The 25,930-nt window shown below is 41.7% G+C and overlaps 2 long non-coding RNA genes across 3 annotated transcripts; one reads left to right on the plus strand and one right to left on the minus strand.

Moving 5' to 3' along the window:
• Positions 1-4,400: 4,400 nt before the first annotated feature.
• On the minus strand, positions 4,401-24,505 carry LOC145806656 (uncharacterized). The gene is made up of 2 exons (XR_014349976.1): positions 24,452-24,505; positions 4,401-4,638 (listed from the first exon to the last, which is right to left on the minus strand). It is a non-coding gene; the product is annotated as an uncharacterized LOC145806656 (long non-coding RNA).
• Positions 6,698-8,268, plus strand: LOC145807749 (uncharacterized). 2 transcript variants are annotated; one of them, XR_014351105.1, is made up of 2 exons: positions 6,698-6,894; positions 7,406-8,268. It is a non-coding gene; the product is annotated as an uncharacterized LOC145807749 (long non-coding RNA). The 2 variants fall into 2 exon arrangements; XR_014351106.1 differs by lacking the exon at positions 6,698-6,894 and adding an exon at positions 7,196-7,245.
• Positions 24,506-25,930: the final 1,425 nt, after the last annotated feature.

Genomic DNA, 25,930 nt, shown 5'->3' on the forward strand with positions numbered 1-25,930 from the left:
ATCACAATTGTCTGCTCGGGCAAGTTTTCCTTGGCGTCGTCGTCAGCTCCATCCCCCACGGCAACATCCCGATCAGCCACTTCGTCATCTTGTGATACTTCGGCAGTAGTTTGCTCGGCTTGTTGCGTGGCGGCGGCTTCTTCCTCAGCCTCCTTCCTTGCCTCCGCAATGAGCTGGTTTTGGGTAGCACTAGCGTAGGCCTGCATATAGACCGGGATATATGCTGCAGGGGGGTTCATGAACATTTTGGCATCTTGACCAAGGCCAACTTTTTCCACGGCAGCCTTCCAGCCGCACTGGAAAAAGATGTCCTTGGTCGCTTGGACTTGGCGCTCGTAGGTTTTCTTCCCCTGCTTATATCCACGGTCCTCTGCCTCATCGACCGCTTTGTCCCTTTCTTCCTTATGGGCGTCGCGCAACTTCCGCAGCTCTGCGAGATACCGAGCTTTCGTCGACTTCACAGCTCATTGTTTTTCCTCGCTAGCTCGGTCGACTTTTTGGAGCAAGGTATCTCGCTCCGCCACGACTGCTTCTTGCGCGGCCTTGAGTTTTGCTATCTCGCCTTTCTGGGCCTTATTCTCCGAGATGGCATCGCGCAGGCTCTGCCACACTTTGATCATCCGGTCGTGGGCCAAGTAGTTCTTTTGCACGGCCTAAAAACCAGCGAGAGATCGTTAGTACTCGAAAAACCGCGCAAAAACCGAGCAAACAGTTTGACATAAAAAAATAGAGAACTTACCAGCACTATGGATTTCGCCACCGAGCGGAGGACCTTGAGGTCGGAAAGCTCGTCATGTTTTTTCATATCGGCGGGCAAGATTAACCCCTTGGTCAAATTGAAACCAAGCGAGTAATCTTTGTCCACGTAGACGGAGTCCTCAGAAGAAACTGCCCGGCCCTGGTATTTGAACGCGGGCGCCCAGACCGGGGGGGTGTCTGGGCCCTTGCCCTTGGATTTGCCGGCCAGCGGTTGCTCGGTCCGGTCCCCCGGTTCGGTTAAGGCGACCTCAGTTGAATCTTCATCAACGAGGTTTTGCCCGGTCATCTCCTTCCTCGTCCTTTTCTTTGATCGGCCAGCCGGTTATTCGATGGCGAGAGCAAGCACAGCTCCTTCTGTTTGCCCGACTGGGGTGGAAGATGTTCACCCGGTCGCCTCTGGAGGCTGGGACAGCCCTTCCTCTCCAGTAATCATTGGTTTGATCGCCCTTATCTTGGCCATTTCTTGCTCGGCTGTAAGGGGGACGAGTCTGATTGGTGGCAAGTTAGGATCTGGTTCAGGGGATGGCGCACGTAGGAAGTCGGTGACTCTGCTCTTGCGCGGCGCTTGGTAATGGTAGGTTTGGTTGAAACCGAGAAGTTTTGATGCCTCCCTCTCCTCGGCTGGATGGCGAAGCAGGACTCTGATGGCCTCTTGGTTGGCCTGGTGGTAGTCCGCTGCTAGGTACTTATCTGCAGAAAGGAGATAAGTGTTAGACCGGTGCAAAATTATAATAATGAAATACAGAAAGAGGATAGTGCGGTCAGCCGAGCTACTTACCAGCACTGCCAAAATCTTTCCTAATGTACCAGCCCGGTATGGGCGCCTCGGTGTCCTCATAAGCACCGGACACCCAGAGAAAGTCGTCGTCGTTAGTTTCTTTGTCTGGGTTGCCTTCAATGAGTTTTGCTCAGCCCTTTTTGACTTTGAGGTACCAGCAAAGCCCACTCTTATTTCTACTTAGGCTATATTGGTGGAAAATTTCTGCAAGACTGAGATTTAAACCGAGCCTCCGGTTCAGCTCGGCGACGCCGTTTATTATTTTGTATGTGTTATTTGAAACTTGGGTCGGGCAAAGCCTCGTCTGCCTCAAAAATTCGCAGATCAAAGCTTGCACGGGGAGGCGAAGCCCTCCTTCAACAATGGAAACGACCGTGAAGGGGCACCGGTCTAAGTCGCCCCATGGTGTGTCTCCTTTTTTGGCGAGTTCTAAGATGACGTCATCAGGAATGTTGTACTCCCTTCTAAATTCGGCCATCGCACCAGGCGAGCTTACCATAAATCGGTACTTCCCCATTATCTCGGTTTTATTTGGTTTAGTGTGTATCCCGGTCAAAAATGCTGGTGTATTTGCTCGGACTTTGAGCTCCACCAGTGGTAACGCTGAAGGGCTTGGTCGGTCCTAGTTTGTTCTGCATTGATTAAGAAAGAATTTCAAGGGTTAGCACGGCATAAACTGCACGGCTCACGCTGGATTTTTTAGCTCGGTGATTGTTTTTGGGTTTTTGGTCGGTCTATCCCTATCTCGGCTGGACGGCACGGCTGATTTAGCCTTCCTGGTTTGGCTCTGATTCTATCTTTGGTTTAGTCAAGGCAAGTTTTAGCTCGGTTAGACCTGTTTGTCGATTTTATTAAGCATTTAGCTCGGTTGCGGCCTCGGCGAGCATCCACAAACCATTCTTGCTCGGTTTAAACTCTCTCTACGGATCTAAACGAGCATTTAGCTCAGTTTTGAACAGTGTTCATCCTGTTCATCTCGTTTATTCTATGCTCAAGGCTCATTCGTTCAAACTAAGGGGAAACAGGGGCACGAAAGCCCCTTCCACTCCACCAGTTCCAGTTTTCCTAAGGTATGGAACTATTTTACTAAAAATGAGGAACCTTAAAGGTCCCAGGCAGGGAACACCAAGCACAGTGGCAGAAAAACGCAGAGAATAGGGAGAACTGGAAAACGAGAGCAGAAAATACAAGGGAGGGGTAGTGTGACTTACTGAAAACGAATGAGAAGTGAGTTAGGCCTCGAGAGCTTGACTGCAACGTCAAGAATGGCAGGCACAGCAAGGGGCAGCAACGGTTGGGAGCTTGGAGCGATGGGAGGCTAGGGTTTGGAGCTCTGGAAGAAGATGGAGAGTGAAGGGTTCGAATGACCCTTGGTCTGTGCATAAAAAGGGGGGAAACCACCCAAACGGCGCAACCGTTTGAATTCTGCACGTGCAGAACAGCTGGCTGCACGACCCAATGGCGTGAAGCCACTTGGCACTGGAAACGCGGCTGTCAGTACGGCTGTACGGCCGTACGACCCTTGACAAGACTGCCGACACGATGGCCGGCCGAACGGGACAGCTCAGAGCCAGATATTTCCCCATGATGCTCGGCTCGGTAATGGCGCAATTCAACCGATTAGCTCGGTCACAGAGGTAAACCCAATCACGATAGCTCGGGTGGGTTTAAGGGGCAATTGAGAGGGGAGATTTGCACCTGACTATACGGCCGAGCTGAGATAATGTCAGACGTGACGGACCGCGTAGCGCCAAGGTAATCTCTGTTGACATGGCCAGCGGCCTGCCTTGTACGGTCAGAAATATTGATCGGTCAGGCACCAACTGGCATAGCTGAGCTGCGTCTTGAACGTGTTGGACGGAGCATGGGTTAGCGGATGCTGACCGGGCTAAAAGGCAGCCCGAGCTAGTCCGTGGGCGCGATCAAGGCCGGTGCACCTTGGACCGGTCAGTCGATATAAAGTGGCTTCGTGTGACCAAGATTGAAGGTAGACCGGTTGGAGGCCGGCATGCCTCGCAACCGGATGGTCATGATGAACCGACCAATGATAGTTCGGCTGAGGTGGGCAGGCTTTCGCTTGATGCCAAGTTATAGGTCGGCGACACATAGCTCGGTTATGAGCATGCAATAGCGACTCTCCACAAGTGACAGGCCGGTCGTGGTACTCCGGTTAAGTATGCCACTTGGGCCAATGGCGTGAAGGAGAGGACATCCGCTCCACGCACGCCTCAATACCGTTGGGCAGTTCTGTGTGTACTGGAGGACGGACTAAGCCTTTACACGCGTAAGGTGGTGAGAGGCGAGCACTGCCACCTGTCCAGGGAAGGACAGCAGAGGTAGTGCACGCACAATCTTGAGGCTGCATGGCCAACCTAGAAATATGGAGGAAGAGGGACGTTGGAGGTAAGCGAATTCATCCTATCAAAAACTCTCTTTCTGATAGCCTTCTTCTTTAGCTAGTGGCCTGACTTGATCGTCGGAGGGTCTTTCCGGCACACCACCGTTGGGCAGCTCACCATTTTTGTGTTGCAGAGATAGACGTCGTCGCAAGAAGCTTGACGACAAAGGAGTACGGAAAACAGAGGATATTTCGCCCCCGTACACATAAAATTCCACTTTTATCCCTATGCCTAACTTTCTAACCTAATTTTCCAAACCCTAACCCTAATCCCACCCACCATCTATATCACCCCAATACCGGATGTCGCTGTCACGTCCCAAAATTCGGACAATTAAATATTAAATTAGAACTAACCCCAATAATATTCCATTATCCAAATCTTTGGGGTGAAACAAAAAAAAAAAAAACTAAACGCCAACCATACCATCTATCATAATTTCATAACTAACCAATACCTCAACATTCAGGTAGTAACAACCAGTTAAAACTACTTAAATAAAGTACGGTTACAAACCATGTCAAATTATTCCAATGCTAAAGTCATTAAAAAAATAATAAATATATAAACTAATATCAACCCTAAACTTAAGAAAACAAAAGAAGTCCAAACGACAAGTCCAACACTACAGTAATTTTACGTCACCACCGTAGCCCCAACTAATCTTGAAACGAAGCTCGACTGTGCTCAAACAGAATGCACCTGAGTTGCCAAGAGACAAAACGGGTCAGTATACAGGTATACTGGTATGAATACAAAATTTAACACCCACGTGTCCACCAGACACAAACAAAAATATATTTAATTTTTGTTACGGGACAAGACAAGTAGTTCCAACCGTACCGAGACGAATGGATAGTTTCTCGAGATACGGTGGCATTTAGTTTCTTTCCCGTACACAACGAAATATAAATTGATTATAAAATGAACAAAATAGAAATAAAAATATGGTGGGTCAGCCCTGCATAAAAAAAAAAAATTAGTAAGACTCACTATCCTGTAAAGAAATAAAGTTAGTATAATTTAATCAGAAGTACCTTGGTGAAGAAATATAAAAATATACCGTTTCATGCTTAAATAATTCAAATTGACCAAAAATCAAAGAACTAAAGTTGTACATAATCAAATTTCCTAAAAGACATCGCAAACGAATTTAACAGAAACTGAACAGGTTGAGAGAAAAACTTGATAGAAGAACCTAGACAGATTTCAACCGAAAAATCTGAAATTGAAAACGAACAGAAACTGCCCTAAGATGATTTTTTTTTCGAAAAAGTTCAAAACATGAAAAGTGTGCAGAATAATGTTTTACTTCAGTTTACGTGAAACCAATAAAAATGAGCTCATTTCGTGAGTTAAAGCAGCCTCTAAAATCTTCATTGCTAAAATGAATCAAACTGACAATAACCAAGATCATCCGATTATAAGTTCTAATCGATCTTTTTAATAACAAGCTAAAACACAAAAGTTGTCTAGAATCACGTATACATGCCTCTACTCAAATTTCATAATTTATCGAGATCGTTTACTATTTTTTAAGATGTACAAATCAATACAATTCACACTATAACAATAAACTCGTAATTCTTTGTACCTTAACTCCCCCACTTCGGCCTCCACTTCCGGCCTACACATATATATCATGTGCCTCCCGTATACCTAACACCGCTCTGAAGCCAAACTTGCACGGGAATATCGTCCCGAGTTTGACCCACACTCCCCGGATGATTAGTATATACGTACACGCGTAAATCCAAAACACTCGTCTACTCATGAGAACGATGCAACAACATACATATACAAAACATCTCACTCTTGAGAACAACATAACAATGTCAAGCCTAAGACATTCAAATAAATCTCATAATCCTCACTTTTTTTTTTATACACTCTTTCTCACAACATTCAAATAAAATAATAATCCATGAAGTCATGGTGGCGTGTAAGGAATTTATCTATGAGTTTCTAATTTATTTTAATTTCATATATCTATAAGGGTGATTCCAACCATAAAATAAATCCATATAAAAATCATAAACCTGACATACACAACTAGTCAAATAATTAAAATCAATCAATCATTAAAAACCATAAATCTTACATACACAACTAATCAAAATAATTAAAATCCATCAAACATCTAAAAATCTTAAACCTTACATATACAACTAATCAAAATAATTAAAATCAATCTATCATCTTTATGTAAAAACATAATCAAACTAACATTAAATATAAATAAATAAATAAAAATAATGAATTAAACATAAATCAAGAGAAGTGGGATTTATACTTACAATATTTTTTTAAAAATCAAAAAATTATTTAAAGAACTAATGGAGCCACCAAAATAAAACCATAATTTTTTTTTTCTTTTTTCTCCACTTTCTCCTCCTTTTTCCGCCGTTCTCCTTCTCTCTCTCGGAATTGATCTCCTGGTTCTTTGATTAATCAATCTCTCTCTCTCTCTCTCTCTCTCTCTCTCTCTCACGCCACACCCACAGCACTCTCTTTTTTGCTTTCTTTCCCTTTCACTCCTAAACCTAATTGGCTACTATATTACATTATATCATATATATAATAACCTAATAAACTATTATATAATACAACATAATTATGATATATATAAATCTATATAATATGGGAAGAGAGTTTTTGAATTTATAGTAGAAACAATTGTCCTACTAGGACATTTGAATGGTAAAGATTTATTTGTTTATTTATATAGATGGCTGAGATTATCCCTAAATATATACCTACACATACTTCCCGCCCAAAGAAAGAGTGAACTTCCTCCTCTCCCACGTCTCCCCTCTATTCTATCCTTATCTCTCTCTACTCCCCTTCCCGCTTGCCCACGTCTCCCCTCTATTCTATCTTTATCCCTCTCCCTTCTCTGTTCTCATCAGTTCGTAACCGACGCTCCTCTTCATCACCGACGCTCCTCTTCATCACAAGGTATTCCTGTCCTTCTCCCTCTCTCTGTTGTATTTTTTTCCCCGAAATACAATCAGATTTTAAGTGAATCAATCTGTAGATTTGGTGTGTGTGGGTCAATGAATTGAGTTTGTGTGTGGGTCAATGAAATTTATGCTTTACGGTTTTTTGGTGATCATAGTTCAGAGGTTGCAATTTCAGACGTTGCGATTTCATCGCTCAGGTATGGCAATCTCTATCACAACTGTTCTTCTCACCCTTTAGAATCAGAATTTCATAGTTCTGAATCTTTCCCCAACCCATTTCAGTCCAGGGCTTCACACCCTTCTCTGTTCTCATCAGTTTGTAACCGACGCTCCTCTTCATCACAAGGTATTCCTGTCCTTCTCACTCTCTCTGTTGTATTTTTTTCCCCGGAATACAATCAGATTTTAAGTGAATCAATCTGCAGATTTGGTGTGTGTGGGTCAATGAATTGAGTTTGTGTGTGGGTCAATGAAATTTATGCTTTACGGTTTTTTGGTGATCATAGTTCAGAGGTTGCAATTTCAGAGGTTGCGATTTCATCGCTCAGGTATGGCAATCTCTATCACAACTGTTCTTCTCACCCTTTAGAATCAGAATTTCATAGTTCTGAATCTTTCCCCAACCCATTTCAGTCCAGGGCTTCACACCCATCAAGTGTTTGTTTGAATGGGTATGAGAGGGTGTTCCATTTTTTATTTATTGCTTATTTTTTGCTTGAATTTGAATTTTTTTGTGGGTTTGGTTGCAAAGTTGCAATTCATAATATTCTTTTGCTGAATTTTTTTGTGGGTTTTGTTTGGTTGGGTTGATTTTTAACTGAGTTTTGAATCTGGATATTTTTCATCTGTAATCAGTTGAATTCTGTAATCATTACTGGTTTTCTTGGTGGTTTTCTTGAGTTGAACCAGTCAGCAATTCACAAGACATTGTAGAGAAAGAAGATGCGAGAACAAAAGGGGAATAAAAATGGAGGATTAGAGAATCATGAGTCATGTTTAGGAGCAGAAGAGGACATGTGTTTGGGGACCAAGAAACCCTTCCAGAAATCAAGGAAAGTGAAACAACTAGAACAAGAAAATGAAAGAAAGGAACTGCAGTAATAGACAAGTGTGGTTGTGGGAGGAGTGGAATTGCCAAGATCCATAGTAATTGCAATCTGATTGTATACCAATTGATCAACTCTTATTTATTTCTTTATTTATTTATTGGGTTTCACTAACAAGATGAGGAAGGGAAGCACTTTGATTTGAAATATATATATGTCTATATATCTATAATAGATATAGATATTTAATTTTGTTTTATATTTGATGTGTTTGAAATTGTAAAGTGTAGTCTATTAAATAGATTTTTATAATTGCATTTTAATCTTAAATTTAAATAGTGTTGCGATAACAATTATTTATACCGTGCCTTCAGGCACGGGCATACGCTAGTATAAATATAAAATAATATATATATATATATATCTATATATATAACACTTTTTTTTTATATAACAAATATAAATATATAGATATTTAGATTAATTATATATAATTAAATAACATATTAAATTAATTAATCACCACATTAAATTCATTAAATATCACATTAAATTCTCATGTGACCACACAATTAATAAAGTCAAAAATAAAATAAAATAATAATAATCATAATAATAAATAAATGACTTAAGAAAATTAGGGTCGCTACAGTCACCCCCATTCCGGCCGACAACCTCCACTACCATGACCAACATCACCTCTAGCCACTAACACCTCCACCCTTACTTACCAACCACTAGCAATGCCACCACCCACACCACTCTTAAACTCTCTTTCTCTTTCTCTTTCTCTTTCTCTTTATCTTTCTCTTTCTCTATCTCTATCTATTTATCTCTGGCTAGATCGCAATCAGGATCACAGAAGATCAGTGATGGTAGCAAATCTATCCTCCTTGCACGATTGTCATGACTGTAGTGTTGCTTATGATTTTTCCAAATTCTGTTCAGTAGCTCAAGGCCGAACCACCACCATTTGTTCGGTGGTTTACATCCAAAATTTCACCGTTTGTTCATTACTGGTTTTCCGAACCAAGCGAGATGATTTCAAATGAAGAAAAATCAAACATGAGCATGTGGAAGAGAGCTCCAAGATAGTTGCATGGGTGGTAGTGATGGCAAATGATTGAGATTAGTACAATGAGAGATTTGGTTGAAAGAAACAAGGTGGAGGATCGCCGGTGGAAGAAATGAAAGATAGATGGAGCTAGAGAGATGGGCTGCTAGAAAATAAAAGTCACCAGTGAGAGAATGGGGGCTAAAGAAGGGTCTCTAGCGGAAGAGAAGGGTTGTGGAAGAGTTGCTAGTAAGGGAAAGGGGCTGCTGGAGGTGGGGGGAGATTGCCAGTTGAAAAGTGTTGGGATGAGAGTTTAAAAGGTATATTTGGGATTATGGAAGGGATCCAAAGAAAAATAAAGAAGGGAACAAATTTGGTAGTGGAGGTTTAAAGAAGTGAGGGTCCTACGAAGAAAGGCATTTAGCAGTTTTCAAAAATTATTATGTCTGTATACTAAATAATGATGTGTACTAAGAGGATTAATAGTGTGTAAATAGAATTACCCAAAACTAATATATCCAAAGCTCATTTATTCAATGAATGTTTTCGATGAAATAGTAAAACAAAAATGCTAGAAATCTCAAAAGTTTTATTAAATATTTTACCAAATATCTCATATGAATGTAGGACTCACATAGTGTGGATGTCACGTCCATATAAAATATTTGATAAAATTTTTAAGACTCCTGATATTACTTACGGTAAAAAGCTCCACTTTCTTTAGATACTCATATCTTGGAGGTCACTTACAAACTCGATCTATATATATCTACGCAAGCACAAGTCAGAGACTCATTTTCATGTATGTATGAAGAAGCACGCTTACTGCGGAGAGAGAGAGAGATGTTATATTACAATGGGCAATGCACTTAGATGGTGGAAGCACACCAGTGTGTTTTCGGTACATCCCTCAACACAATGAATCAAACAAGTTTGAAATAATAGTACGAGAAAGTTACAAATCTACCTAAGATTTTTTTTATTATTAATATTATCAGAACAAGTTGATGTTATACTGCTATGATATGGAATGTTGTCCGGGGTTTTTTTTTTTTTTAAAAAAAGTTTTGAAAGCGTATATAATGATGATAATTGAAATTTATATGTAAATTGGACAGAGCTAGGTGATGGGCCGTTCTATGGGCCACAGTAAAAAGGGCTAAGTAAAAGAGCTTTGCAGTTAGCCTGGTCAAGAAAGAGCTTTGTAGTTAGCCCAGTCCAAAAGAGCCTTGTAGTTAGCGCGGTCCAGGAGAGCCTTGTATTTAGCTCGGTCACCGCTGTTAGAGTGGTAGCAGTTAGCTCGGCTACACCCTTCTGGGTCGAAGTATTTTGAGCTTTTCTCAAGACCTTGCTACGGTTTAGCTCGGTCCAATCTCGTTATGGTTAGCACGATCTCAGCAAGAGAAGCCGATGTACACGCAGTGAAGGGAAGAACCGAGCTAGATAAAGCTCGGTCATTTCAGCCAGTATAGCATGGCTGTGATAGCTCGGTCATTTTGTCATACCACTGAGGTAAAACCATCTCATTTGGCTTAAGCAGTGAGGGGGGTGTTGAAAGATAAGCATTATCTTTCAGGAGTGTGATTTCTAGGAGGACTCTGCATGGAGGAATAAGAGTCCAACTAGGATTGTGCCACGCGAAACCTATAAAATCTCATAACATCAACTATGGAGAGGTAACACAACTTTGATTCTCGAATACACAGAGCTTTTGTCTATTTGTCTATTTTTGCTGACTTAGGCATCGGAGAGGTATCCGGCACACACCCGCCGGCTAGCTCACGTTTGTGTTTTCAGGGAGTAAAGCGACAACGTTTGGAGGAGCGCAGACTTGATCAACAGGATTATACGAGAAGATTATTTCTTGCTCGTACAATTGGCGCCGTCTGTGGGAATCACAGAAAGAACAAAACCCCTTGATCAAAGTTTTCCTCACTAGATTAGATGCAATGGGGCACAATGAAGATTTGCCGCAGTCCGCCATTGACGAAAAAATCCCAGAGGGAGGTGGGAGGCGCGAAGGTTTGCCTTCCATCCCTCCCATGGCAGATTTAGAGCCCTAACGACAGAACCCCCGGAGGGATGCAAGGGGGAGGCGGGGTAACAGCCTCCGTCGCTCATCAAGTCCTGATAGGCAGAGGTAGAGGATCGACCCTCAAGTTTTGGAGGATCGGGTAAAGGAGCAGGACGAGTTAATAAGGAAGATGGCGTCAAACATGGAGGCTATGAAACGCCAGATCAAAGGAAAAAGGGGTGGCGACAGGAGAGGGGCACAAAAACAACACGCCCCTTCACCACTCAGAAGATCGTGGTAGGCATACCACGCCATTGCAAGCAGAGAGTAGGAGCCTCAGAACAGGCGACACTCAATTAAGGACTTCCAGGGCTCGTTACTCCAGGTCTGAGAGAACGAGAACATTGAGGTCTTATACTGAAGGAAGCACCTATTGGCCCTCACGTACGCACCAGACATCATCTAGGCAAACGAAGCTGCCTAGATCGTCCGACTTACGGACTGTGCTTAAAAAAAGGGCACGACGGAAGGAAGATGCAGGGCACGCGACCTGCACAGAGTTTCAGTCCTTCAGCGGTTGGCTCCTCAGACGCATGGAAGCGTTGAGGTAGGAATGCCAATACCGCACCTTGCCTACAAACCAACAGATAAAGCATTGGCAAGGCTACATAGCTCGTCGTTGGTTCCGGCGATTAAGAACGCACCCTTACCTTCAGGCTTCATCCAACCTAAATTTAAGACTTACGAGGGGAAGACAGACCCTTACATGCACCTAAGCCACTTTCGCCAGGTCATGGCAATATACCGGCAGAACGAGGCTTTGATGTGCATCCTATTCCCATCTAGCCTTGGCGACCTAGGTTTAACCTGGTTCGAAAGGCTACCAGAAGGCAGCATAGCCTCCTGGACACAATTAGTGGAGGCATTCGTGACAAGGTTCAGAACGAACACCAAGACGCCAGCAGAGATCAATCAGCTACTCTCCATTGACAGGGGCGACAAGGAGACGTTGAGATCCTACAACAATCGTTATTGGAAGACCTTCAACCAGATAGGAGATTGCCCCACAAATCTCGTCATCGCGCAATACAAAAAGGGTCTTCCAGTCGGAAACAAGCTGAGGGACTCAATTACCATGACGCCCCCCTCACAATGGAAGCCTTAATGGAGAGGGTACACCAGCACATTCGGGTGGAGGAGGATGACACCCGTGCTAAAACAAAGTCTGATACAACCGCAATACCAAATAAAAAGACTTCGGAAAAAGTCAACGCGGTAGAACGTCCAAGCAGAAACGGGCGAGGCAGGCGGGATAACGAAGAGTACCAAGATAAAAGGTGGTTAAGAATTCGTACTGCCATCACCACGGTATTCAAGAAACCGATCTATCAGATTCTCAGTGAAATACGTGATGAGTCTTTCGTCCGATGGCCAACTAAACTAGGGGAAGCGCAAAAGGACTATGACGAAAGATCTTGGTGCACCTTCCATAAGGAAAAAAGGCACCGCACTGAAAATTGCACGCCATTGAGACAGCACCTGGAGGAGTTAGTGGCAGCTGGGCACCTTGACCAATACATAGAAGGAGGGACACAGCCAGCCTCCCAAAACCATGATCACCCAGACGAAACGCCGATCGACGCCCCACCTCAAGGCGTGGTAAACGTAATACATGGGGTATTCGAACCTGAGCGAGTATGTAAGCTCAGGGGAATGATAAAGAAGGCTGAGCACTTATGGGAGGTATTAAGTGCGCAGCCCACCATTAAAAATGGGAGAATAGAGGCCACGAACGTCATGTCGTTTTCAGACAGAGACTTGGCAAGGATATATTGCCCTCACAACGATGCACTGGTCGTCACTCTCCGCATCAAGGATTACGACGTCAAGTGAATTTTGATTGACCAAGGGAGCTCATGTGAGATAATGTATTACGAAACCTTCAAACAATTGAAACTGGAGGACAAAGACTTGACACCTGCCGTATCTCCCCTGATCGGATTCAACTCAATGCCAGAGTGGCCAGTTGGCAAGATAATCCTCCCAGTCAGAGCAGGAAGCATGACGAAACAAGTGAAATTCTGGGTATTGAAAGTCCCTTCCACTTACAACATAATCTTGGGGAGGACATGGCTGCATGCCATGCGATCGGTAGCGTCAACCTACCATCAAGTAATGCGGTTCCCCAACGAAGCCGGAGTAATTGAAGAGGTCTTTGGAGACCAAATTATGTCCGAGCAGTGCTTCGTCACAGTAAATGGCAGCCGAGCTGCCAAAGGATTTGTTCAGATGATGGAAGAACCTGAGAGCAATGAATTGTTTGCGGATGTTGGCAGAGCCGCTGAACATAAGGCAGTGGAAGACTTGGTACAGGTAAGAATAGATGAAAAGGACCCAGAAAAGTTCTTTTTGCTTGGCTCATCTATGTCCAACACCGAGAGAATAGAGGTCATGGAATTCTCGACCTCTAACATCGAAGTGTTTGCCTGAACACCGTATGACATGCCTGGCATTAACCCAAACTTCATTTGTCACCAATTGAATGTCCACCAAACTGCAAGACCAATCATACAGCGCACTCGCAGATCAGCACTCCACCATGCCGAGATAGTGGTGGAAGAAGTGGGAAACCTTCTAGCGGCAGGAGCTATTAGAGAAGTGCACTATCCTAAGTGGATATCCAACACAGTAATGGTGCCAAAGAAGAATGAAAAATGGCGTGTCTGCGTGGACTATAAAATAGTCAACAAGGCATGCCCAAAAGACAACATTCCCCTACCATGGATAGACCAGCTGGTAGACCTAACGACAAGACACAATCAACTTAGCTTTCTTGATGCGTACAGAGGTTACCATCAAATCGCTATGTATGAACCAGACCAGGGGATCACATCCTTTACAACGCCAAGAGGACTATATTGTTACAAGGCCATGCCCTTTGGCCTAAAAAACACAGGGGCAACGTTCTAGCGGATGATCACCAAGATGTTCGAACCATTGTTAGGCAGAACAATGGAGGCTTACATCGATAATATGGTAGTCAAAAGAAAAGATAAGAATGACCATCTCAGGGACCTAGGTGAGATGTTTCAGATCCTAAAGAAGCACAAGTTGCACCTTAATACATCTAAGTGTGCGTTCGACGTAGGATTAGGCAAATTCCTAGGCTTCTTGGTGACCAACCGAGGTATAGAGGAAGAGCCTTCTTAGATCAAAGTAATTCAGGATCTAGAGAGGCCCAACTCAGTAAAAGAAGTACAGCATCTCACCGGTATGGCAGCCGCGCTAAACCGGTTCATAAGTCGGTCGTTAGACAGATGTCGTCCATTTTTTCAAGCATTAAAGGCAAAGTTTAAATGGGATGAAGAATGCGACCGCGCCCTAGAAAGTTTGAAAGAATACATGTCTTCTCCACCGCTGCTGGTGACCCCAATACCTGGAGAAGAACTATTTTTGTACCTGGCAGTTTCACAGCACGCAATTAGCGCAGTGTTGGTTCGAACGGAAGGAATCCAACATCTGCCCATCTTTTATGTCAACAAGACATTGCTGGGCTCAGAAACCAGGTACTTACCATTGAAAAAACTGGCATTAGCCTTGATGATGGCCTCAAGGAAGTTATCGCACTACTTTCACGCCCACACCATAATCGTCCTCACAGCTTTTCCATTAAAAGCTTTGTTTGAGGGCGAACTTTTCTGGGCGAGTCTTGAAGTGGGCAATCGAGTTGGGACAATTTGACATCAAGTTTCAACCCAAAACCGCAATAAAAGCCCAAGCTTTGGCAGACTTTGTCACAGAATTCACACTAGGAAGTCATTACGTCTGCCTAGTTGACTTAACGGGTACAACCGAAATAAGGATGAAAAGTGGCACCGCAATAGCGCAACCCCTAATACAGGATACACAGCTACCCCTCAGGACAGACCAAAGTGAACAAAGGGAGGGAGAAACAAACCATGCAGCACCAAGCAAAGACCCATCAACAAATAAAGACTTGGTACAATCAGATAGCGAGGGGCAAACAGTAAGTGTGGACTTTGAAAAAAACACCAGCAACAATCAGGACCCCAAGGCATCATCCGATCCCTTTACCTGCTAAAAACTATTCGTTGGAGAGATGTGGAAGCTCTTTGTGGATGGAGTATCTAACAGGTACGGAGCAGGACTTGGTATAGTCCTTATCTCACCGGAAGGCCTAGTGGTGGAACAGGCAGTCAACCTTGGCTTTCCAGCATCAAACAATGAGGCGGAGTATGAAGCACTTTTAGCAGGACTGAAATCAGCATTCTACATGAAGGCCACCGAGCTCATGGTCTACAGTGACTCATAGTTGGTGGTAAACCAGATTTCAGGCGACTACGAGGCAAAGGATAAAAGGATGGCTAAGTACCAAGAGTTGGTCAGAAAAGAGAGCATGAAATTTGAAGTAGTACAGATAAAGCAAATTGACCGAGAAGAAAACAGCAGAGCAGACGAGCTAGCAGGCTTTGCTTCAATGGCAGATACATCCATTCCACATCCGTTACTGATTGATTACTTACCAAGACCAAGCATTGAAGAACCCGAAATAGAAGAGGTATGTTGTGCCGAACTAGGCCCTTCATGGATGGATCCCATTATAGTGTTCCTAAAAGACAGCATTTTACCTGAAGAGAAGAAGAAGGCCAACATGATTAGAGCAAAGTCGCAACGATTTTGGCTCTCCCCATCAATGGCCTTGTACAAGGAATCCTTCACAGAACCTCACCTGAAGTGTGTCTATCCCAGCAAGGTCGAACCATTCCTGTTCGAGATTCACGAAGGCGCATGCGGCAACCACCAAGGAGGAAGATCTTTAGCCTACAAAGCAATTTCACAAGGATATTGGTGGCCCTACATGCAAGCAGATTCGGAGAAGTATGTGAAGAAGTACGAGAAATGTCGGAAGTTCGCACACCAAATACATCAACCAGCCAGAGAACTTCTACCATTAACTAGCCCATGGCCCTTCGCAATGTAGGGCTTGGACATAGTAGGACCACTTCCGACAGCACCCGGCAACAGAAAGTTCTTCCTAGCAGCAACAGACTACTTCATAAAGTGGGTGGAAGCAGAAACACTAACAACAATAAAAGAGAAAGATGTGAAGAAGTTCGTCTGGCAGAATATCATCACTCGGTTCGGCATACCCAAGACGCTGATATCAGACAACGGCACCCAATTCGACGATAAAATTTTTAGAGGCTTTTGTGAGGAGTACAAGATAGAATTCTACAACTCTACACCGACATACCCCCAAGCAAATGGCCAGGCAGAAACATCCAACAAAGTCATCTTGGATGGATTGAAGAAAAGGCTAGAGAAAGCAAAAGGAAAGTGGGCGGATGAGCTTCCTCATGTTTTATGGGCTTACCGTACCACAGCTCGACGATCAACCGGAGAAATGCCATCCTCTTTAGCCTATGGCATGGAAGCAGTAATCCCACTAGAAGTTGGCCTCTCCACAATAAAAAGTGAAAATTTTGATCCAGACTTAAATAGAGAAGCCATAGCATTGGAGCTCGATCTTGCAGAAGAAAGAAGAGAAAGAGCACTGGTTCACATTGCCTCATATCAACAAGAGTTGTCCAGAAAGTATAACAAGACAGTACATCCAAGGTAATCAAGGTTGGAGATTGGGTACTGCGCAAAGTAATGGAAAACAACCTGATACCGGGAGACAGCAAGTTAGGGCCCAATTGGGAAGGACCTTACAAAGTGGTTGGGTTAGCAGAAAAAGGGGCATACCACTTCGAAGACACCTTCCCAGGCCTTAGAACACTGCAAATCTCAAACTATTTTATTTTTAGCTTCTCTTTAGACATACTTGTCATTTTTCTTTTCCTCAATAAAACAAGTAGTTTTCTTTTCAGCATAATTATTTTATTCTATAAAAGTTGTTTTAGTGAGCTAGGGGCAACAAAAATAGAGTTGGCCGAAATAACCAACTTTGCACTCTCTTCAGCTAGGATTAGGATCTAGGCTGAAGAGGTTGGCTGGAAAAACCAACAAACATTTCTCCTAAGCCCAGGATAAGGATCCAGGTTGTAGGACGTTTGGCCGGAAAAACCAAACGCTTTACTCTAGGTTGGCAGGAACAACCAACTTAGAAGTTGGCTGGAATAACCAACACCCCTCCTAAGCCCAGGATAAGGATTCAGGCTGTAGGACGTTTGGCAAGAATAACTAAACACTTTACTCTAGGTTAGCAGGAATAACCAATTTAGAGGTTGACTGGAAAAACCAACACTTTTCCTAAGCCCAGGATAAGGATCCAGGCTGCAGGACGTTTGGTCGGAATAACCAAACACTTTACTCTAGGTTGGCAGGAAAAACCAACTTTGAGCTCTCTTCAGCTAAGATTAGGATCTAGGCTGAAGAGGTTGGCTGGGAAAACCAACACTTATTGTTCTTCAACCGAGATAAGAATCTAGACTAAAGAGGTTGGCTAGAAAAACCAACACTTATTGTTCTTCAGCCGAGATAAGGATCTAGGCTGCAGAGGTTGGTTGGAAAAACCAACACTTATTGTTCTTCAGCCGAGATAAGGATCTAGGCTGAAGAGGTTGGCAAGTATGGCCAGTTAGATTGTAAAGTTAAGACCGGAATAAATATTTCGGCCAGAGAATTTACTTCATTCAGATTATATCATAGAAGTAAACCGAACAGACAGTTGAGGAAAACAAAAGATGATTTCATTGATAATGCAAAGCCAAAGTACAAAAGATGGGGCCCTAGCCCGGTTACAAATTCTTTTGCTAGATAAAAAAGAAAAATCAAGAGAAAAGATCGTCTAGGTCAGCGTCCAAAACAACCCGGTCTTCACCCAGAGGTAGCTCGGTTGTTGCAAGCACCTCTTGGTTCAGCTCGGTTAGAGGCACTGCATCAGACACTGCAGGAAAAGATAAGATGGACATCATCAGGGATATGGTAGTCCCTTCGAAACTCGGCCATAGCACCTGGTGAGTTTACTAAAAACCTATACTTTCCTATATGGGTTTAAATTATGTATAAATTAGCTTAAGTATTAGCTCGGTCAAGAAATGACGCTGAGTAGCTCGGTTGAACGTTCAAAGGAGTGCCTGGGCAACCTAGTCAGAGTCTGCAAAGTAAAAAAGAAAGGTGTTAAGCACAGATCGTTGGACCGTGCTAAAAGAAACAAAGGCAAGATAAATGAAGTCCTAGCTTGGCTACGCAGGATACTGTCCATTCATAGCCCGGTTTGAGCAAGGGTCTTTAGCCCGGTTGAGCATTTGGGGCAGCATTCTTAGTTCGATTTTGGCTAAGGGAGCTGGTTTAGCCCTAAGTTGTGGCTCGGTCGGTGGTTAGGGCTTTCTAGCACGGTATTACGCAAACCTAGTACGGTTCTATAGCTCGGTTAGGTGTAACAGAGGGTACTTAGACCTATGGAGATTACACGTATGGCGTGAAGTTTTAGTTTGGTCATCTAGCTCGACAGGGTGCACACCTTGAATACAAACAAGATCCTAGTTCGGTTGGAGTGTGATTTTGGATCAAAACTACCATGTCCCAGGTTATTCATATAGACAGTGGTTATGTTACAGAGGTTTTCCCAAAAAAATGGAAACAAAAATGCTATGTGTGTTGTGAAAAGCATACGAGTATTGTGTTATATATTTCAGAAACTAGACAAACAAAAAGGAAATGGGGCTGAGGTACTTACAGTTTGAAGGAAGGATGCAGATCTGAAACCACGAAAATGGTGTCGAAAATGCAAGCTTCACAGGTGCAAAGGTCACAGAAATGGAGACTCAAGCAAGAGAGAGAGAGAAGATGAATCGTGCAGGTGAAATGGTTTGAAGCATAAGGGTTTGTTTTATGAAAAGGGAAGCAAAATGGCAGGACTGTTCAAATTTTGCGAAGTACGAAGACGGCGTGACAGCTACGCCAGGCGAACGACAGCTAGCCACGTGTGCTCGGAATGGGAAGCGATTTAGTTTCAGTACGATTGAAAAGACGTTTTGTAACCGTACCAATCGGTAGCACGGCGACATACTAGCTCGGTTGAAAGGCTAAAGTTTTTTAGCACGGTTGGAAAAAGATAATCCCTATCATGCTGCGCAGATGGAATTAAGGGGCAATTGAGAGGGTAATTTATATGTAAATTGGGCCGAGCTAGGTGATGGGCCGTTCTGTGGGCCACAGTAAAAAGGGCTGAGTAAAAGAGCTTTGCAGTTAGCCCGGTCTAGAAAGAGCTTTGTAGTTAGCTCGGTCCAAAAGAGCCTTATAGTTAGCGCGGTCCAAGAGAGCCTTGTATTTGGCTCGGTCACCGCTATTAGAGTGGTAGTAGTTAGCTCGGCCACACCCTTTAGGGCTGAAGTATTTTGAGCTTTTCTCAGGACCTTACTACAGATTAGCTCGGTCCAATCTCGTTATGGTTAGCATGGTCTCAGTAGGAGAAGCCCATGTACACGCAGTGAAGGGGAGAACTGAGCTAGGTAAAGCTCAGTCATTTCAGCCAGTATAGCATGGCTGTGATAGCTCGGTCGTTTTGTCATACCACCGAGGTAAAACCATCTCACTTGGTTTAAGCAATGAGGGGGGTGTTGAAGGATAAGCATTATCTTTCAAGAGTGTGATTCCTAGGAGGACTCTGCATGGAGGAATAAGAGTCCTACTAGGATTGTGCCACGCGGAACCTATAAAGCTCATAATATCACCTATGGAGAGGTAACACAACTTTGATTCTCGAATACACAGAGCTTTTGTCTATTTGTCTATTTTTGCTAACTTAGGCATCGGAGAGGTATCCGGCACACACCCGCCGGCTAGCTCACGTTTGTGTTTTCAGGGAGTAAAGGGACGACGTTTGGAGGAGCGCAGACTTGATCAATAAGATTATACGAGAAGATTATTTCTTGCTCGTACAATAATGATATGACCTATGAAGGACAAATACGGCTATGAGTATTGGTACTGGTATGATATAAGTATGTCGATATGGTAAAATTAAAAAAAAACATAGAATATGGATACAGCTTGGTACGTTTGTTAAAAAATATTTTTTTTTTTAATTTAGAGTGATGTAAAAATTAATTAGACGGTTTAATTTATTAAGATGCAACCTATAATTAACATTTAATGCTAAAAGTAAAGGTATATAGCAAAATTAAATGTCAATATATTAAATAACTTATAAATCATAGTTTAATTTTAAAATCATGTTAAACATAAAACTAAAAATAAAAAAGAAGTCTAGCGAAAGAAGTTTTATCTTTGTAATATAAGAAAATATTGTTTCAACTGAGATACGGTACAGCTTGAGTATATACTAGATACGTCTGAGTACACTAAAAATTAAAAAGAAAAATTTGGATACGTGTTTCGTGTACCCGATAAGTATACAAAAGAACCATACGAAGTACTATATGCTGGTAAATGCCCAATATAAATACGACATATTTTTTGAAATACCCATACTTCATAGAATATGACCATAGTTTTGATTGATGGATAGAACCATGTGAATAATGTGCTAAGATATAAGTTTGTCTATATATTTTCCCCTCTAGAAATGCCTGGTAGCTCGACAAAATAAGGCTCGAATGGCTTGTCCGTCTGCTCTCTCTCTCTCTTCTCTATCTCTCTCCTTCTCTAACAGATTTTCTCTTTCCTCTCTATCTCTTTCCTTCTTGACTTTCATTCGAAGAATAGAGGCAACGATTCAACCGACGAAGCTCGATCTTTCGCTGAGTTTTTTATCCGATTCTTCTTCCTCTTCTTTTTTTTTCTTTTTTTTTTTCCCAGCGAGTTTTCTGGCCTCCTCTTGTAGCCGATCTCCTCTTCTTTGATTATCTTTTTCTTCGATATGTTTGGTTTTGATTTTGATTTTGTGGGTTTGGTTTTGATTTGATTTTGGATTTTGGGAAGGAAGAAGAGGAATTGATTTTGAATCTTGAGGAAGATGAAGCTTTAAGAGGGTCTAAAATATTCTAAGTGAAGAATGAGGGAGAGGAGTGAAGCTCTGTGTGATGGTGATTTTGGATATGTGATGGTGATCTTGAGGAATTGATTTTGGATCTTGAGGAAGATGAAGCTCTATGTTGATTTTGGTCATAAAGACTCCAAGTGAAGAATGAGGGAGAGGAGTGGAGCTATGTGTGACGGTGGTCTTAAGGAATTGATTTTGGATCTTGAGGAAGATGAAGTTTTGTATGATTTTGGAAATTCCTTGTCGTTTTTTTCTTTCTAGAGACTGAAGGGGTATCTGAAGTATTCTACGAGTGACATGCCAGAAGATTCGCAAATGAGGGCCCCCTCTATTATTGTGTTATCTAAAAAATATACTAATGATAATGTTGATGTCTGGCATTGTCCTCCAACGAAGGCCATTCCGATTCTGACACGGACTAAGTCTGTTGGTTTACCGGAGAGGCGATGAGATTTGTTGTTAGGAGGTTTTGGGGAAAGTGGTTCAGTTATTCATGAACGCAGAGGTCGTCTGAGTTTGTCAGAGATTGATGTACGCAGAGCTGGTGATGACACTAGTGATGTTGATCCTGGTCCGTCGATTTTAGAGGTTGGTGTTAGCAAAGAGGAAGTTGATCGTAGAGGATCAGTTGTTATGGATGCAGCAGAATTTTCTAATGTTTTACGAAATTTAATCATCAGTGTAAAAAATAGTGATGTGACTCAAGATGTAATAGTGGATGATAAGGGAAATGTAGTAAGTCAATAAAATTTTGAGTGGTTTCATAAATAAAATTAATAAAATTTTTCATTAATCATGACAGTGGTTACATTAACATCAAACCATTCTCTCATTTTTGGGGACATTGCATCTAACCAACTACTGTCCCCATTTGTTAATAAAAAACAAGGAATTCCTCCTCTAATAGTGAGATCTGGTTGGAACTTAACAAATACATGGAAATCTCTCTGGCAGTATACTAAATTCTTCATTAATTCGGTAGGGACTGTCGAGTATTTGATGTCGTCTATCACGTTGTAGACGGCGTCTTGGTCGTAGTCCTTGAAGCTTATTCTGCCAGAGAAGTAATTGTGTCGTCCGAGACTTCTGGCCCAGGCGATTTTGCCTGTTCTTGAGGGTCCTTCGAAGTAGAGGGAGATTGGGCGGATGGGCCTCTGCTCTGGATCCTGTTATCAGAGGAGGAGGAGAGTTCTTCATCAGCATATAAATTATTTATATTATTTTTGTGTATCCCTAATCTAAGGAAATCGTCTTCCCTCTAAATGGAGATACAACAATTTTGACATAACTTGTACTGAATGCAATTTCGACTTACAAACAAAATATTATTTTCTGTCGGCCTCTCTCTTTTGTAATGATCCCTGGAAAATGTTTTTAATTGGGGGTATTTTGTGACGTAATCGGTGGGACATCTTTCTTTACAGAGAGCAAAGAATTGTTCCTCCGTTTCTGCTTCGCCAAGTATTCCCTTCCAGAGTTCGTCTCTGTTTTTCGAAGGACTTCTCCCCTTTGATGAAAATTCTCCCCATTCGACGAACTCGCCCTCTTTCTGTATATACTGTCAACTTGCTGTTGGCGAGTGGAGTTTTTCTATATTTGGATGGTAGATCCTCCCATTGGTTCCAGTGAGATCGAAAAATCTCGGGTTGGAGGTTTAGATCTTCTTCGTGCATTGAACCATGGCATGAAGGTGAGGGTTTCCATCTTCATGGAGCTCCCTTGCGACAAGTATATATTATGGCTGACAAGCTAGTTGGAGGAGAGATTGGAGGAGTTCTAAGAGTTGTTCTTTTGGGCATGGGCATTGTGGGTAGGTGAGGAAGACATTCTTCGTATAAAAACAGAAAGAGGCTTGGCGAGGCATTATTTAGCTTATTTAGTGATTAACACTTAACTTACACAGGTGTGAATGTTGTTTGTCGAGGCTTTATATAGGGGGAGGTCACACCAGCTGGGGGGGCGCTATATATAATATTACTAGCGCCCCCTGTTGAAATTGTACCCGTTAGGCAATTTCATCCGTTGATGGACGTACGGATGGTGACGTGTAAGGCGGAGATTAAATCCGTACTCACACCAAATAGTAATCACTATTTAGTGTGAGTGGTGTGAGTAGACGTGGCCATCTCCTGTCCACCCATGTGTCACGATCGTGGTGGTTTTGCTTGGATATAAAGCAAAGGTGCACAGAATTCCACGTAAATGAACAGTAATGGGCGGGAATTCAAATTTTAAATTCCGAATCTCCGTATTTACAACTGTCTATATATCTGGGTCCAGCCTCAGATATTTGTCAGTGGAGAGAGATAAGAGAGATATGCTTTTGCAGTTTGAGAGTTATTACACTAAGGTGATTTTCTGGTACCTTGTTTCGTCCCTCATTTTCTTTCTACCAATTTTGTCGATTTATTTGGTATACAATGTTGTACTCCTTAGAAGAGTATCCCGAGAATTACGGGCAGTTCACTCAAATGTGTGTAGATCGCTTTTTGACGTGGCAACTAGGACTGTGGGAAGAGAGCCGACGGAGAGCTCCGGTGAAGTTTGTTCCGGTGTACGAAGATCAGAGGGCAAAAATATCAAAGCTAAGGTGTCTGAACAGAAGGGTTAGCAGATGTAACAGATCCTGTAGAAGTGTTCGTATAAAAGATTTGGAGTTATTTATAAAAAATGGAAGGAATAGGAAGCAGCCATTACCGGACCCCCCTTGCGTACCGGAGGTCAAGGACACCGACGACCAGTGGATATAGGCGTAGTTACCGTAGTCGTGCACCTTTTAAGACCCAGTATGTTCGCAGACGGTACGTTCAGAATATTCCCCGATTTATTAAAAAGACCAAGAGAGGAGTAAGGAAATTACAGCTATACAATGAACAATTAAGGGACGTTAAGTTTGATAATAAAGGCGTAGCGAGACTACTTAATGGTATTGAGTTGGGTAATAAGAGATCTGACCGTCAATCAGACAAGATCGTGGTTAAGGGTATCAAATTCATTGGTAATGTTCAATTGGGACAGGATGCTAAGGACGAAGTTGTGGTCCACCACGTGTTGTTTTTTGTCATCAGTGATAATAGTCCGTCAGATTCCGTCCTTACACCTGACAAGATGTTTATTGGAGTTGGCGAGGGTAATCCTAAGACCTGGATTGTTGATCTTGACCAGTCCGACCGTTTTCGGGTGCTAAAGAAAATGAGATTCAAGCTCGTTGGTGACACGGACTAAGTCCCATAATAGACTAACTCGTATTGACAATCTACTGGGAAAACAAATCACGCCTGCAAACTGTCATTACCGTCTAACCTCCGATCATAAACATTTACTCTGACCAACCCACTAGCATTAGGTGCGCAAAGGGGGAATATTTTATCAATATTTTATCAACCTTAATACTTTTTTGTTTGTATCTTAACCTCAATTGAGAAAATAAATTAGGCAACGCAAGTTCAATACAACTGAAATCACCTGCCGAAACACCTTCAACAACCCCAGTTTTTATATCATCCACCTCCATTAACCTGAACATTAAAAATAAAAATACATCAAAATTCAAGGACAAACAATTTTAAAGTACATTTGACTCCTTAAAGTAATTTTGCATTCCTTTCCACTAACAGTAGCAGCCACTAAATATATGGCACCCTTTTGAATGCTTCCAACATTTCTCAACAGCACACACACAGAGAGAGAGAGAGAGAGAGTAAAAAAAGAAAAAAAAAAAGGTGCCACTCGAGCCATGACTCTTTCGAGCTACTTAGCGGGACTATTTTCCCCTCAATATTAATCATGGCTCTAGCTTAATTGACTAATTCTTTGGTTACTAAATGTCTCTTAATAAAGAGATTTTGAATTTCACTTTTAGAAGTAGAATAAAAGGGTAAATTTTTCTTATAAACTTATGGGTGTGAGTTTTAACTTCTCTAAAATACTAATATAACAACTAACTATTACTTTTCACCGATAAAAATAAAAAAGATAAAAAATAAAAAAAATCTCCTGAATATTCCTTCCTCATGATTGATGCAACCCCCTCTCTCTCTCTCTCTCTCTCTCATGAAATCTTGGAGGTAACAAACATGATTGATAATGAGTGTTAGGATCGTATATTTTTTACTAAATAAATGATCAAATGTCTCATATGAATGTGGAGTTTATAAAATTGAGGACCCCACACCTATGTGAGACATTTTTGTTTGATAAAAAATTTAATATCCCTAACATTACCCAAATTGAATTGTCTAATCACCTTTCAATGAATTGTAGTTAATGCTTTGTTAATTGTACCAGACGCAAGTTATGCCTATTGTAAATGATATAATTTAATATTATGAAAGCTATAACTAAAAAAAAATGACAACTAAAATTTTATTATAATTAATATCAAAATGTGTCATAACTAACAACATAATAGGTCATAATCATTTATTCAAAGGTCGTAACTAAAGGTGTTTATGATACACCAGTGGCAGAGCTAGAAAACTAAATTAGATGGGGCACTTATTAATTAAAATTTCAAAAAATTTTGCAAAAATATTTCATGCAAGTTTTTATGATTGATTTCGAGAAACATAAAAAAAAAATAATGTTATTTGTAACTAGTGTATCATTGACAATATAAAAAAAATATATGAATATAAGTCTTAAAATAAATTATATAATGATAAAAAAAATTTATACAAAATTTGATTAAAAATTCAATATAATGGTAATATCACGTTATCATTGGTATGTGATATCACCCACTAATAGTAAATAAACACATAGAGAGTGAACCTCATATGTCAAATGTAACTAACAATCCAATAAATTTCATATCTTTATAGTGAGATTACTTATACTTGCATGTCACTAATAATGGCATCACAGTTACATTTAAAATTTTTCATAAAATTTTCATAGATAATATGATTTATAATAGTCTCTTCATTTTCAATCAAAAAACCA

The sequence above is a fragment of the Camellia sinensis genome, chromosome 14 (assembly GCF_055761805.1).
Source record: "Camellia sinensis isolate YWXY chromosome 14, ASM5576180v1, whole genome shotgun sequence".
NCBI lineage: Eukaryota > Viridiplantae > Streptophyta > Magnoliopsida > Ericales > Theaceae > Camellia > Camellia sinensis.